This window comes from Stegostoma tigrinum, chromosome 2 (assembly GCF_030684315.1).
Source record: "Stegostoma tigrinum isolate sSteTig4 chromosome 2, sSteTig4.hap1, whole genome shotgun sequence".
Classification (NCBI taxonomy): domain Eukaryota; kingdom Metazoa; phylum Chordata; class Chondrichthyes; order Orectolobiformes; family Stegostomatidae; genus Stegostoma; species Stegostoma tigrinum.
The window spans coordinates 54,817,058-54,830,311 of record NC_081355.1 but is presented as its reverse complement, the minus strand read 5'-3'; the positions used below and the strand labels follow the sequence as shown (position 1 = coordinate 54,830,311).

The following is a 13,254-nucleotide window of genomic DNA, read 5'->3' as shown; positions in this document are numbered from 1 at the left end:
GGCTGTTCAAGTCCAAGGTGATTGGAGACAATGGTGACTCTAAAGGTGGGCAGGGGAGAGGAAAGTACCTGGTGACCCAACATAGTCAACATTAACAGTGTCCACCCAGAGTTGTGGTTACACTTTCAACTGTCATTCTCTAGAAACGAATTACAACTGGAAACTAGCTGGGACAATGCGAAGGGTAGACAGAGTCAGGATCAGTTTGATATGCAAAAGCACATGGTTCATCCCTGCAGGATACTAGCATATGACAGCAAATACATACAAAGCAGCTGTTTGCAAACAATAGCTACACTTCATTTGTAATAATTTTGTCTGTCATTTGCAATATATGTGGAGGGAACATAATTAAGGGTACAATGCTGATCAAAGGCAATTTGCACTGTGCCACAGGTCCTTGCAAATTGTACCATGGCATCTTAATGATGCTGAGATTAACAGCAATGACAAAAAATGAGGCTAAAGCTGTTGTGTGACTTTCAACGGTGCTTTGGGAGATGGAGACCCTGGCTTCATTACATGTCATGCAAGCTTAAAGATGATCTGTACTGAATACAATGAAGAGTTGGATGAGTGATGTGTGTTAGTGGATTAATGATAAGGAGTCAGAGCACAGTAGGAACTTCCATTTCCGTGTACTGTGTTCCTCACTCAATCAGTGCGGCACCTTGACCAAGTTGGGGAAGATGTTGTGAATGAGGGAGAAGCCGATAGAATGATTTCTGAACCTTGTTTGATTTGTCTGTCGCTAAAGTAGTCATTTCCAGCCAGGGGCCTGTGCTCAACCACTGGTGAGATGTTGGTCGTTGTCGCTGACTTAATGGGAAGGTGAGGACCAGGGTCAATGGCAATTTCAGGAGCAGCTGGAGGGTGCCACGAGACCAACTCAGGGACAGGTCACTGCCTCACAGGATCTTCAGAGAGCTAGAGCTTTTTGGCTCAGGTGCCAATTTCTGGGTTTAAGTGAGGTGTTGTATTGATGCAGGTTCTGGATGTGCAATACTATGACGGAACTGTGTCAGATGCTGGAATGGGACTTCAGGGCAGCAAGAGTGGGGAGACTTCTTTTCAAGGTTTCAGTGAAGCTGCTGTGAACCTCCGTGCTGTTGGCTCCTTCCAGGGAGTGATAGGCAACTTGTGTGGGATCTCTCTGTCATGCACCACAAATACATCAGCACAGTGACTGGTGCCATCTGGTAAAGTCAAACTGGTTCGATTTGTTTCCTGATGACAGTTCTGAACTGCAACCTGGACAATACGAATTGGAAACATAAGGGTAGGGTAAGCGTTTAATGAGTTTGATAAGGTACTGCAGTCTCACAAGGCCTCATCATGAGAAATCATCCACTTAGCCAACAAAATGAAGGATGCAGCTGAAAAAGTCTCTCTGAAAAAGTTAACATTGGAGGGCCTAATGAAAGTGTAGAACTCAATAATTAATATTTCTAAGAGAGTCACGTTGGAGAACTGAATGGAAAGTAAAATTGAAAATTGCTGAGACCAAATGACCTTCACCCTACTCTGCTGAAAGTGATGGCTACAGAGCTAATGAATGCATCTGTGACCATCCCTCAAAATTCTATTCATTCTGCAACGGTGCTTATGGATTAAAAGTCTGGCAATGCACCTCCCTGTTTAAGAAAGGAAGTAGGGAGTAAACAGGGAGCTATAGATTTACCAGCCTGATATCACGTATCCCCCGGCACGACACAAAGACTCAGGAGGCAAGCAGGATTCAGGCAAGCGGAAAACTTTAAGCAAAAACCGATTGATGTAGGGAGAGGGCTAAAGGACCTTCCCCAAATCTGACCTCAATGTGAGAAAACAATTTTTCCCTTAATTTTTGACTCAGATCAGAAGAGAGATCAATGGCACTCTCTGGCCTTTACAGTGAAATGCAGCAACTTTATATATTTTCTATTACAAAAATCCCCCTTAATCCACATACCCAACCCAACGGGATGCCAATCAATAATGGGCATTTCTATTGACAGCCCCAGGTTCCCACGATTTGTGGCGTTTACCAGACACTGTAGTCCCTTGGCTTTGGGATCTTTCTATGCATCCTAATCATTTGCATTACAAAGTTACTAGCTGTACTCCTTTTGATCTGTCTCAGGCTTGCTTATTTCTAAGGACAGCTTAAGTTGCATTTCATGTACATGTCTGCATCAAATTCAGTTATTCCTTTAATATTTATCTCTGTTCGCATTATATATGTAAAAGTGCAAAAGACAGTTAAATTAACCTTACAGCATACAGTTAAAACTATGTTATAAAGTTGGTTATGAAGTGTAAAATTATATATCTACTTCAATTGCTAGTACTTCGTAATTACAGGGTTGTGAACAATCTGTTTTGTTCAGGGTATAAGAGAAGGTGTTTCTTAAAGCAAATTAACTTTCACATCCAGGGTTAAGTACCGGGTTTGAGTGAGGTTTAAGCGTTTTTTTCCCCCTAATGCTTGCCTTATACTTTGGTTTTATGTGTATCTATCCTTTATCTTGAAGACTATTTGTATGATTATCTGAAGTTTCTTAATATTGTGAGTAACTTCAAAGAAACAACTATTTACTCCAAAATAACTTTAGCCATTGTCTTTGCAGCTGATTAGACAGTTAATCTGGCTGGTGCATGGGTTGAGACTCCCAGCTGGTGTCATTCATTTACTGGAACTATCATCCTTTCACTAATGAAGCTGGAATCCATTGTTTGTCTATCCTTAGGCATCTTCTTATCAGAGCTTGCACAGCCCCTTTACTAACTTGGAGTAGTCTTGTTCAAAGGTCCCATTATGTTTCACTGTGTGAGCAGGCTCTTTAGTTTTGCTTAGTTTCTGTCTGTGATTTTGTAAGCAAGCATGGGCCACATAGTGACTGGCAGGTAAGTTCACTTTGTATGGGCAGGTTTGGGTCATCTCCACAGTGCCAAATTAAGGACATACGGCCATAATGAATGAAGAGTCCAAACCAGGGTACAAAAGTCTGAATCAAAGTTCAAAAGTATTCGTCCTTCAGCGACGCCACATTCATGATCCTCTTCTCGTTATTCCACGAGTAATCTGTTGGCTTGGTGGTGCATAGTAGAGCCACCTGCCTTGGTCCATGGCCCTTCCTTAGTCATCTTTTCATTATTGAGGCCACAACACATTTAATGAGATAAAAGATGACTTAACACAGGCATAGTATAACAACAAACATGATTGCTCCCTGGGCAATGGAGATTCCCCAGGGTTCCCAGTCACTCTGCTGCCCAACTCCATAGGGTCGAAAATGGGGGTTGTTTGAGTTTGAGTGATAATGGGAACTGCAGATGCTGGAGAATCCAAGATAATAAAATGTGAGGCTGGATGAACACAGCAGGCCTAGCAGCATCTCAGGAGCACAAGTTTGTTCATTTCTTATTGGATATGGTTGGCCAGATCAGTAATTTTCTCTGCATTATAGGAACATAAGAACATAAGAACTAGGAGCAGGAGCAGGCCCCTTGAGCCTGCCTCGCCATTCAATAAGATCATGGCTGATCTTTTTGAAACTCAGCTCCACTTAGTCACCCACACACCACAACCCTTAATTCCTTTACTGTTCAAAAATGTATCTAGCCTTGCCTTAAACACATTCAGCGAGGTAGCTTCAACCACTTCAGTGGGCAGGGAATTCCACAGATTCACCTTATCTATTCCCTTCATAATCTGATATGTTTCTATAAGATCTTCCCTCATTCTTTCCAATTCCAATGAATATAATCCCAGCCTACTTAGTTTCTCCTCATAATCCAACCCTCTCAACTCTCGAATCAACTGAGTGAATCTCCTTTGCACCCCGTTCAGTGCTAGTCTATCCCTTCTCAAGGAAGGAGACCAAAACTGCACATAGTACTCTAGATGTGGCCTCACCAGGACCCTATACAGCTGCAGCATAGCCTCCCTGTTTTTCAACTCCATCCCTCTAGGAATGACAGACAAAATTCCATTTGCCTTTTTAATTACCTGCTGCACCTGCAATCCTACTTTTAGCGATTCATGCACAAGGACACCCAAGTTCCTCTGCACAGCAGCATGCTGCAATGTTTTTCCATTTAAAACATAATTCACTTTGTTGTTATTCCTACCAAAATGGATGACCTCACACTTATCAACATTGTACTCCATCTGCCAGACCTTGGCCAACTCATTTCGAGCATCTGTATCCCTCTGCAGACTTTCATCGTCTTCTGCACGCTTTGCTCTACCACTGATCTTAGTGTCATCTGAAAATTTTGACACACCACACTTAGTCCCCAACGCCAAATTATCTATGTAAATTGTAAACAATTGTGGTCCCATCACTGATCCCTGAGGCACACCACTAGCCACTGACCGCCAACCAGAACAAGCATCCTATTTGCCCCTACTCTTTGCTTTCTACAAGTCAACTACTTGCTTTCTCTATCCATGCCAATACATTACCTGTAATACCGTGCATCTTTATCTTATGTAGCAGCCTTTGGTGTGCACCTTGTCAAATATCTTCTGGAAATCGAGATGCACTACATCCACAGGTTCCCCATTATCCACCATGCAAGTAATGTCCTCAAAGAATTCCACCAAATTGGTTAAACATGACCTACCCTTCATAAACCCATGCTGAGTGTTCCCAACGGGAGAATTTATATCCAGATGTCTTGCTATTTCTTCCTTAAATGATAGATTCAAGAATTTTCCCACTACTGAAGTTAAGCTAACTGGCCTATAGTTACCTGCTTTTTGTCTTCTTCCATTTTTAAACAGTGGTGTCACATTGGCTATTTTCCAATCTGTGGGAACGACCCCAGAATCCAGTGAATTTTGATACGTAATTACTAGTGCATTTGTATTTCCCCCATTACCTCTATTAGTACCTTGGGATGCATTTCATCAGGGCCAGGCGGCTTGCCCAGCACTGCCTCGTTAGTGGGAATGATAGTTCCTCGGTCCTCACCTGCTATAACCTTCTTGCCATCAGTTTTAGGCATGTTATTTGTGTCTTCCGCTGAGAAGACCGACACAAAATAACTGCTTAATGCCTCGGCTATTTCCTTATTCCCAGTTATTAAATTGGCCGAATCATCCTCGAGAGGACCAATGTTTACCTTCACCAAACTTTTACGATTTACATACTTATAGAAACTTTTGCTGCCTGTTTTTATATTTTGAGCTAGTTTACTCTCATAATTGATCTTACATTTCTTTATAATTTTTTGTGGCTTTCAGTTGGCCTTTAAAGATTTCCCAGTCCACTGGTTTCCCACTAATCTTTGCTTTTTTGTGTGTATTTTTTTAAAAATCTGATACTTTCCCTTATTTCCTTAGACATCCATGGCTGACTATTTCTTTTCCTACAGTTCTTGCTTATCACTGGAATATACTTCTGATGAGCACTGTGAAAAATTGTTTTGAAAGTCCTCCACTGTTCCTCAATAGACCCACCATGAAAGTGTTTGCTCCCATTTTACCTTACCTAACTCCTCCCTCATCCCATCATAGTCTCCTTTGTTTCAGCACAGGACATTGGTACTGGATTTAACCTTCTCACGCTCCATTTGTATTTTAAATTTGACCATACTGTGATTGCTCTTCTGAGAGGATCCCTAAATGTGAGATCATTAATTATTCCTGTCTCATTACAGAGGACTAGATCTAGGATAGCTTGCTCTCTCGTAGGTTCCATTATATATTGTTCAAGGAAATTATCGTGGATGCATTCTATGAACCCCTCTTCAAGGCTGCCATGACTGATCTGGTTTGACCAATTGATATGTAGATTAAAACCCCCCATGATAATTGCTGTACCATTTTTACAGGCATTAGCTAGTTCTATGTTTATTTCCCGCCCTACCACGATACCTATCAGTGACTTCTCCCTGCTATTCCTAATTTCCACCCAAATGGATTCAACCTTTGGTTCAGAAGAACCCATATCATCCCACACTACCACCCTGACATCATACTTAAAAATCAGAGCGACACCACCTCCCTTACCTTACCATCTGTCCTTCTGAACAGTTTGACAGCCCTGGATATTTAACTCCCAGTCATGACCATCCTGCAACCATGTCCCTGTAATTTGCCATGATTTGCAGTGTCAATTCATCCACCTTGTTTCAAATGCTCAGATTATTCAGATAAAGTGCCCTTATGCCAGTTTTTGCACCTTCTTTTTGGGTCCTCATCACCTGGTAACCTGCTGCTTTGCCTTACATTATTGGGGATATACGTACAGCACTCCTTTCCAATGAGTGTACATGTACCCCCTTTCTTGGCTAGTGCCATGTCAAGGGCAATTTAGTTCTGCAATGCCATAGTTCGTATGGTAACCGTTGATGCATTTCTCTTGCTCACAGCTTGTGAGGCATCATTGGCCACTTGTTCTCAGACTGTAGCCATATTGATAGATTCTCTGGTGAACTTGGCTATATTGTACCCAGGTATCAACACGGTGAAGAATGTTTCTGAGATTACACATTCATTCTGTCTTTGCACCTCCTACAAGAGGGATACTGTGTGGTGCATAAATGGTACCATATAGCCCAGGTAACATGACCATGTCCAGGATGTTAGCAGCCGGGCAAAGGGTCTGTGTTCACACACGATGTAGGTTCCGTTGGACGAGGTGAATCAGGTGATCATCTCAGGGTACCAGCATTGTTGGAACATTTCTTTACTCATGTGGTTCTTGAAGGTCAACATGCTAGGGCCACCCTGTATGAGGAAAGACGCATTTGGGTTCCCTTGATCAAGAAGGACATACTGATGGGTCCTGGGAGAGGTGAAGATGTCATATTTCGGGGTACAGTTGCTAAATCTCCTGGGCATTCCTTTTCTCTGATTTTCAACACTTGTCAGGCAGTTCAAGCTATCAGGTCTCCCTAATCCTGACATATAAGTCAATGTGAGGAAGTGGGGCAGGGGTGGTCATGAAGTTTTGTAGTTGAGTTGGTTCTGTCCTGCAATGATTTCCATTGTGCTGTATCTCGATCAGTATTTACGAGGTACCTCCCACCATTGGTATGTTGCCCATCTCTAACACCCTGTAAGGAACTATTCTTCCTCATTACCCATTCAGCTAGGTACGAAGTGTTAAACACGAATGGCCCGCAGGTATATATCCCCCCCTTAGAATGTATGGGGATATGTGTACAGACCCTGCAACTGGACATGTTATGCTTTCTTGCATATGCGTCAGATAGGTGTAAAAAGGTGTTCACAATCAACTCTCTCTTTTCCACTCGCCCCTCAGCCTATGATGGGATCAGAGTTAAACGAAGCCCACAGAGGATTAGCGCTTTCATACTCACTATAATTTCAGCAATATTCTTAATTACAGTTTCCACCATGCATACGTCACATATATGCAAATTTAATCTATTCCAGTTCCCTTCCGGGGGTGAAGGATCCTGTTCCTGCTGTTTGTTGGTGATTACAGAAGACAGCCCTTTAAAACCTGCAAGTGGGAGAGAGATCAAGAGAGACAGAGCATGAGAGAACGAATACCAGACTAGCAGGTTGGACTGTTAACTATTAACCCTTATAAACCCTTAGCTGTGCAGGATGTTTCCAATTACCGATTCCATTGTCATTAAGAAGCGCGCATCTGTTACCTGTTAATATTACCTCATGAGGTCCATCCCATCGAGGGGACAATGGTCCCTTGCTAGCGATTATTTTCACCAGGACCCTTGATCCTGGGGCTGGCATTTCTGTTCGTCCTGCGTGCCCTTCTGACTTCCAGTCCTTGACAAGCTGCTGGTCTCGTGCTGTTGGTAAAGTATGTGCAGATGCTGATGGGGATTTCATGTAATCCCAGACCTGTCCCTTGCTGTTTGTCAGCTCTGCCTCCCCCATTATTAGGTCTTGGGGAATATCATTGCTTGTTCTGTCACGAGCTCAAAGGTTCTTGGTCCTGTGGCCCTCGAAGGTGTTATGGCTGATAGGGAAAGGGTCCATTTAACCTCTTCTCCCATCACTGCCTTGGTCATACCATTTTTCAGCATTCTGTTAATTCTCTCTACCATACCCAAACTCTATGGGTGGTAGGGGATATGATATCTTGGAGTTATTCCCGAGAGTTTACATGCTTCCTTCAGGCACTTGCTAGTGGAGTAGGTTTCTTGGTCTGAGTACAGTTGTAAGATAACCCTCCTGATACAGGTATTATTTCAGCTGCCAATTTCTTTGCCACTGAGGTTGCAGTCCAATCCTTTGTACCTGTCGGACCGCAGCCAGATGGAACTTCTAACTCTAACTTTGTGGGAGTGATCCTGTAATGTGTTCCCACGGTCCCCGTGGGCGGAGCTGATGGCTCATTTTAATTTTAATTCCCTGCAGTGCATCTCTGGCAACATTTAGCTATCTCTCTCCACATTCCTTTCCACCACCAGCAATTAGTATCATTTTATCCCTGTCTATGTGTGCTAATCTATGGTAAACATTCTGTACGGTCGGTTGGCAGAATGTGGGAGCCACCACTTTGCCTTCCTTTCTGCACTTATCTGCTCCTAATGCTGCCCTGTCTTTAATCCGTGCTGCTTCTTCCTCTGAACTAGCTGTTACTTGCAAATTTAACATGTTCTGTTCATCATCTTTGACTTCTTGTTCTCTCATAGTTGCTATGTTATCACTTGCGGTTCTACCACTGCTTTTTGCTGCGCTATCTGCGCAGTCGTTCCCTCTCTACTCACGTATCTGAATATTTCTGTGTGCTTTTACTTTAATCACTGCCGCTTTCTTTGGTTTAGTCACTGTGGCCATGAGGGCCTTGACTAAGGTATCATGCTGAATTATACTAACACTTGAAGTAACGTGACCTTGCTTTGCCTATGCCATCATGGATCAGATCAAAGGCACTTCCTGTCTGTGGGATGCTAACACTTTGTTCTTTCCCTAACTTCAGGGTTGCAGTAGGCACTTTCAGTTCAGCTACCTAGGCGGAGTGACATCCTTCTATTCTCTTTCTGCTAAAAACTCCCCCTGCAAATTAACCACAGCCCACCCTCTCCGAGACTCACCATCATAATACTTACACGCCCCATCTCCAAACATGTATTTCACAGAAAGCCCTTCTAATGGCTCTTCCTTAACTTGCCCCTGTCTCTTTTCTTCCTGTTCCATGAGGGGGAATAGAATCATGTATATCTCCTTCCTGATTCACGTAGTTTGCTGGGCTCTCTCTGTTATCTTTAACCATTTCCACATGATTGGCTCCTGGCAATAGTGAGACTTCCCATCTGACCTGCCAACTGTCTGTAACACGTCTTAGTTAGCAAGCTTCGAATAGCTGGACTATACCATGTGCAGAGTGTGATATCATGTTCCCAGGTTGTGCCAAGGGGAGGATGGTTTAGTGCCCAGGTAGCACACAGGATGACTTGAGCACATGTGTACTTTTCCATCATGACTGGATACATTTTTCCTGAGTAGAATCCCACAGACTGGAGCTTGTTTCCATGTCTCTGTAACGCTGTTACAGCTTGATTGCCATTGCTTTCACTGCAAAGGAGGTGAAAGGGCTTTTTCAGGTCAGGGAACCCTTGTGTTGGTGCAGAGGCCAGTGTCTGTTTGATCCTGACAAAGGCCGTGTCCTGCTCAGGTCCCCAATCAATGTTCTCTGTGCCAGCCCACCCCCATTTTGGTAAGGTCTTGCAGGCGTCTGGCTTGTTCACTGTACCTTTCTACAAAGCTCCTGTAATAGTTAAATAGTCCAAAGACCTGTCTTGCCCCTTTAACTGTAACTGTTTTTTGAATTTATTTTTTCTTTATTCATTCATGGGATGAGGGTGTTGCTGCTAGGCAGCATTTATTGCCCATCCCTAATTGCCCAGAGGGCAGTAAGAGTCAACCACTTTGCTGTGGGTGAGGACGCACATGTAGGCCAGATCAGGGAAGGATGGCAGATTTCCTTCCCTAAAGGACATTAGTGAACCAGATGGGTTTTTCCGTCAATTGATCATGGATTCATGGTCATCTGTAGATTCTTAATTCTAGAAATTTTATTGAATTCAGATTCCACCATCTGCCATGGTGGAATTCAAACATGGGTTCCCAGAACATTATCCAGATCCCCAGATTAACAGTCCAGCGATAATACCACGAAGTTATCACCTCCCCTCTGCCTTGCATTACCACCTGCTGCCACTGGCAACCAGCTTCGGATTTCCTTGATTCTGTCTTCGCCCCTATCTGTGACTGTTTTCCCCATGGACCAGCAGTCATTTTTCCAGAGTTCCCATATTTAACACTCTTTTTGGGACAACACTTTTGGAAAAATGTCCTCCCTACTGCACATGAAACACACTCTCTCCTTTAGTTGTTTTGGACAGGCTCCCTGTCTGTTTGTGTTCCCTGTAACAACTGCTGCTAATTTCTTAATATTTGCTTAGTTATTTTTTCTTCACAGCCCTATTTAGAATTTTCTTAATTTGTGTTTGATTTTTTTCATCCTTCAGTTCTCTATCCACAGGTTACTTCACCCAATAGCGTAAAATAACATCATACATTGACTCAAAATTTCTGAGAAAGTATCCATTCATTCCTTGTGAAGCAGAATGGGTTAATCAGTATTGATTACTCTGGATTCAAAAAGGGGGAGGGGGGTATAAACTTACATGTAATTACATCATCCGTTCCTCCCACTCCTGCAAGAAAATAAATGTTACTCTTTAAGGAAAATAACAGCTCCTCTGTTAAGTTTGCCTTTGTAATTCGTTTATCAGCTTTCACAGATTAGAGAACATAGAGGATTTTCAACCTCTTATTGGTCTTTATTTCTCACATGCCTTTCGTGCTCAGGATACCCTGCCTCACTCTTTTTATCTGCGTCCTCTGGCGTCCAACACTCCCAGTGTCCCTTTAATCCACATAATAGGACGGCACAAATTGTTTGCTACAGACTCCATGGATGTAGAGAGGAGATATTAGGCCCCCATGTAACTATTTAATGTCTGAAATACTATCGTGTAAAATTGTATATTCCGGTAGAGAAGACAGCAACATGTTTCTTAAAATATTTTAAAGTAAAGGCGCATTCTATTCCATATAAAGCATTGAACAGTGGGAGGTGAGGAGATTTATCGGGAATGTAAAGCTGGATGCTTAGTATAAATCTATTTCTGTTCCCCTTTTTTGTATTTCTGATGATTTTGCATTTTTCAAAACTTATATTTCTTTTACAGTTTGAACTCAAGCCTTCACAAGTTGAGAAATGGAAAGCAACGATGACAAATTTGTCATTTTGGAGAAAGGTGTCACTGTAATGGATGTCATTGATCAGATCAAAGAGCAAATGCTTGAGGTGAGTGTTGATACCATGGTAATTCCCGGTAGTCAAGTACTGGATTTCATTGTCGGACATAATCAGAAAGTTGATTGTATTCTTTTAACTGTGTAGAGACATCTGAAATTCTGGTGATATAGACTTCGTGTTAACAATATCTGTAAATTGAATCAGATTCTTCAAGTTTGAAATTACAGAGATTGACACCAAGTTGATGAGAAGGTAAATATAGAGAAAGTAAATGTTTTTCTACACACAGTATCAGCACTTTTTCAAAGTAATTCATTTCATTAGTTCAATACAACCAAAAAACTGTTCAAAAAAATTCTGGACCTTTCTGAACAGTGGTCCAATCAACCTGACAACGTGTATTATGTCTTATGGGAGAAGGTTGAAATAGTCACACTGCTGGACACAAATATTGAAGCTGATATCAAGTGTATTTCTCCAGAACTCCCCATGTATTTGGAACAGTGCAGTTTGGTACACTGACTGCTGGTCTTGATTTGGCACTCTGGAGATTATATCTTTATATCTATATAACAGCATAGTTCCTGACTCTTTTTATATCATCCCTTTTCCTGTTAAAAATGTAGTGCCTACACATATCAGTATAACGACTGCATTCAATAAATTACAGTATTGAGCTTTATATTTAAATTAAAGGAACTAGAACTGTAGTGGTTACCTGGGTCACTTCCCTGCCTCTGAGCCACAAGTCTTCAGACTGAAGTCTGATTCCAGGGCTGGTTGGCTGAGACAGAGCCCAACTTAAGTGCAGGCAAACCACTGTGTATCAGTACTGGTCCACATATAAATGGGGATGGGTGGCAGCAAGAAGGTCATCCAGCTTAAAAACAAACCTCTAAATCCAAAAATGACGGTTGACATGGAAGTGACTATTCATGAATTGTGATGGCCCATATAGCATTTGAAAAGAGGACTGAGCCTGGACTAATCAAAAAAATTAAGAACTAACTTTTTATAATCAAACTAAACCCTGAACGTGATGATATTTATTAAGAATAATCAATGTTAATAATTCCAAGCTATAAATGAAATCCTGGCCTGAATATCCTGGAAGAAAGCAAAGTTGACTTTTTGAGCCCAGTGACTCTTCATCAGAACCTTTCTTCCTACAGATGTTGCCAGACCTGCTGAGTCTCTCCAGCAATTTCTGGTTTTGGTTAAAATAAATTAATTCGTCAGCTCTTGTGAAGAGAGAATCAGTGAGCTCTGGAAAAGTTGGGACCTGCCAAGCACAATAGGGGTCCCCTGCAACTCCCAAAACAGGCTCCTGGCACAGAAATGAAGGGCAGTGTTACGGTGACCGGGTAGGGGCTCCCACCCTGTACAACCGTGACTCCTGTTCTTCTCCTGCTCTCACTGCATACTGTATAACAGCGAATGGCAGCAGTTACTGTTCTCGTAGGATAATAACTCAATACGGAAACTGGCTTGTTGTTTCCTGCCTCTATTTCCCTTCTTTCCTGAATGGATGTGTTACATTTATAACTTACCAGTCCACAGGTACCTTTTCAGAATCAAGGGAATTTTGGAAAATTATAACCAAACCATCCACTTTCGCTCTAACCACATGAAGATCCAAGGAAGCAAGCCATCAGGTCCAGGAGAAATACCTGCCTTTGCTCTCTCAGCTTATCTCACATTTTTTTCTCTGGTGATAATTATTATTTTCAGTCCTTCCTTCCTTTTACCTCATCATTTTCTACAATTGTTGGAATGCTTTCAGTATCTTGCTTTGTAAAATCAGACAAAATATTTTTCATAATTCGCTGCCCTTTCTTTGTTCCCTACTGTTAACTCCTGAGTCCTAGGTGACTAACATTTATTTTCGCTACACTCTTTCTATCTATATTCTAATAAATGCTATTTGACCGTCTGTTTTGCTATAATGCTTATACCATCAATAACAGACCCATAGCAGTCAATATTACATTTG

General features: G+C 42.1%; 1 protein-coding gene across 1 annotated transcript in view; it reads left to right on the top strand.

Moving 5' to 3' along the window:
* The window catches only part of LOC125463127 (antizyme inhibitor 2-like), a 92,350-nt gene extending 80,837 nt beyond the window's left edge, over positions 1-11,513 (top strand). The window contains exons 12-14 of the transcript XR_009447134.1: positions 7,394-7,524; positions 11,191-11,309; positions 11,406-11,513. The gene's annotated coding sequence lies outside the window, so the exon portion shown is untranslated. The remainder of the gene's footprint in view (positions 1-7,393; positions 7,525-11,190; positions 11,310-11,405) is intronic.
* Positions 11,514-13,254: the final 1,741 nt, after the last annotated feature.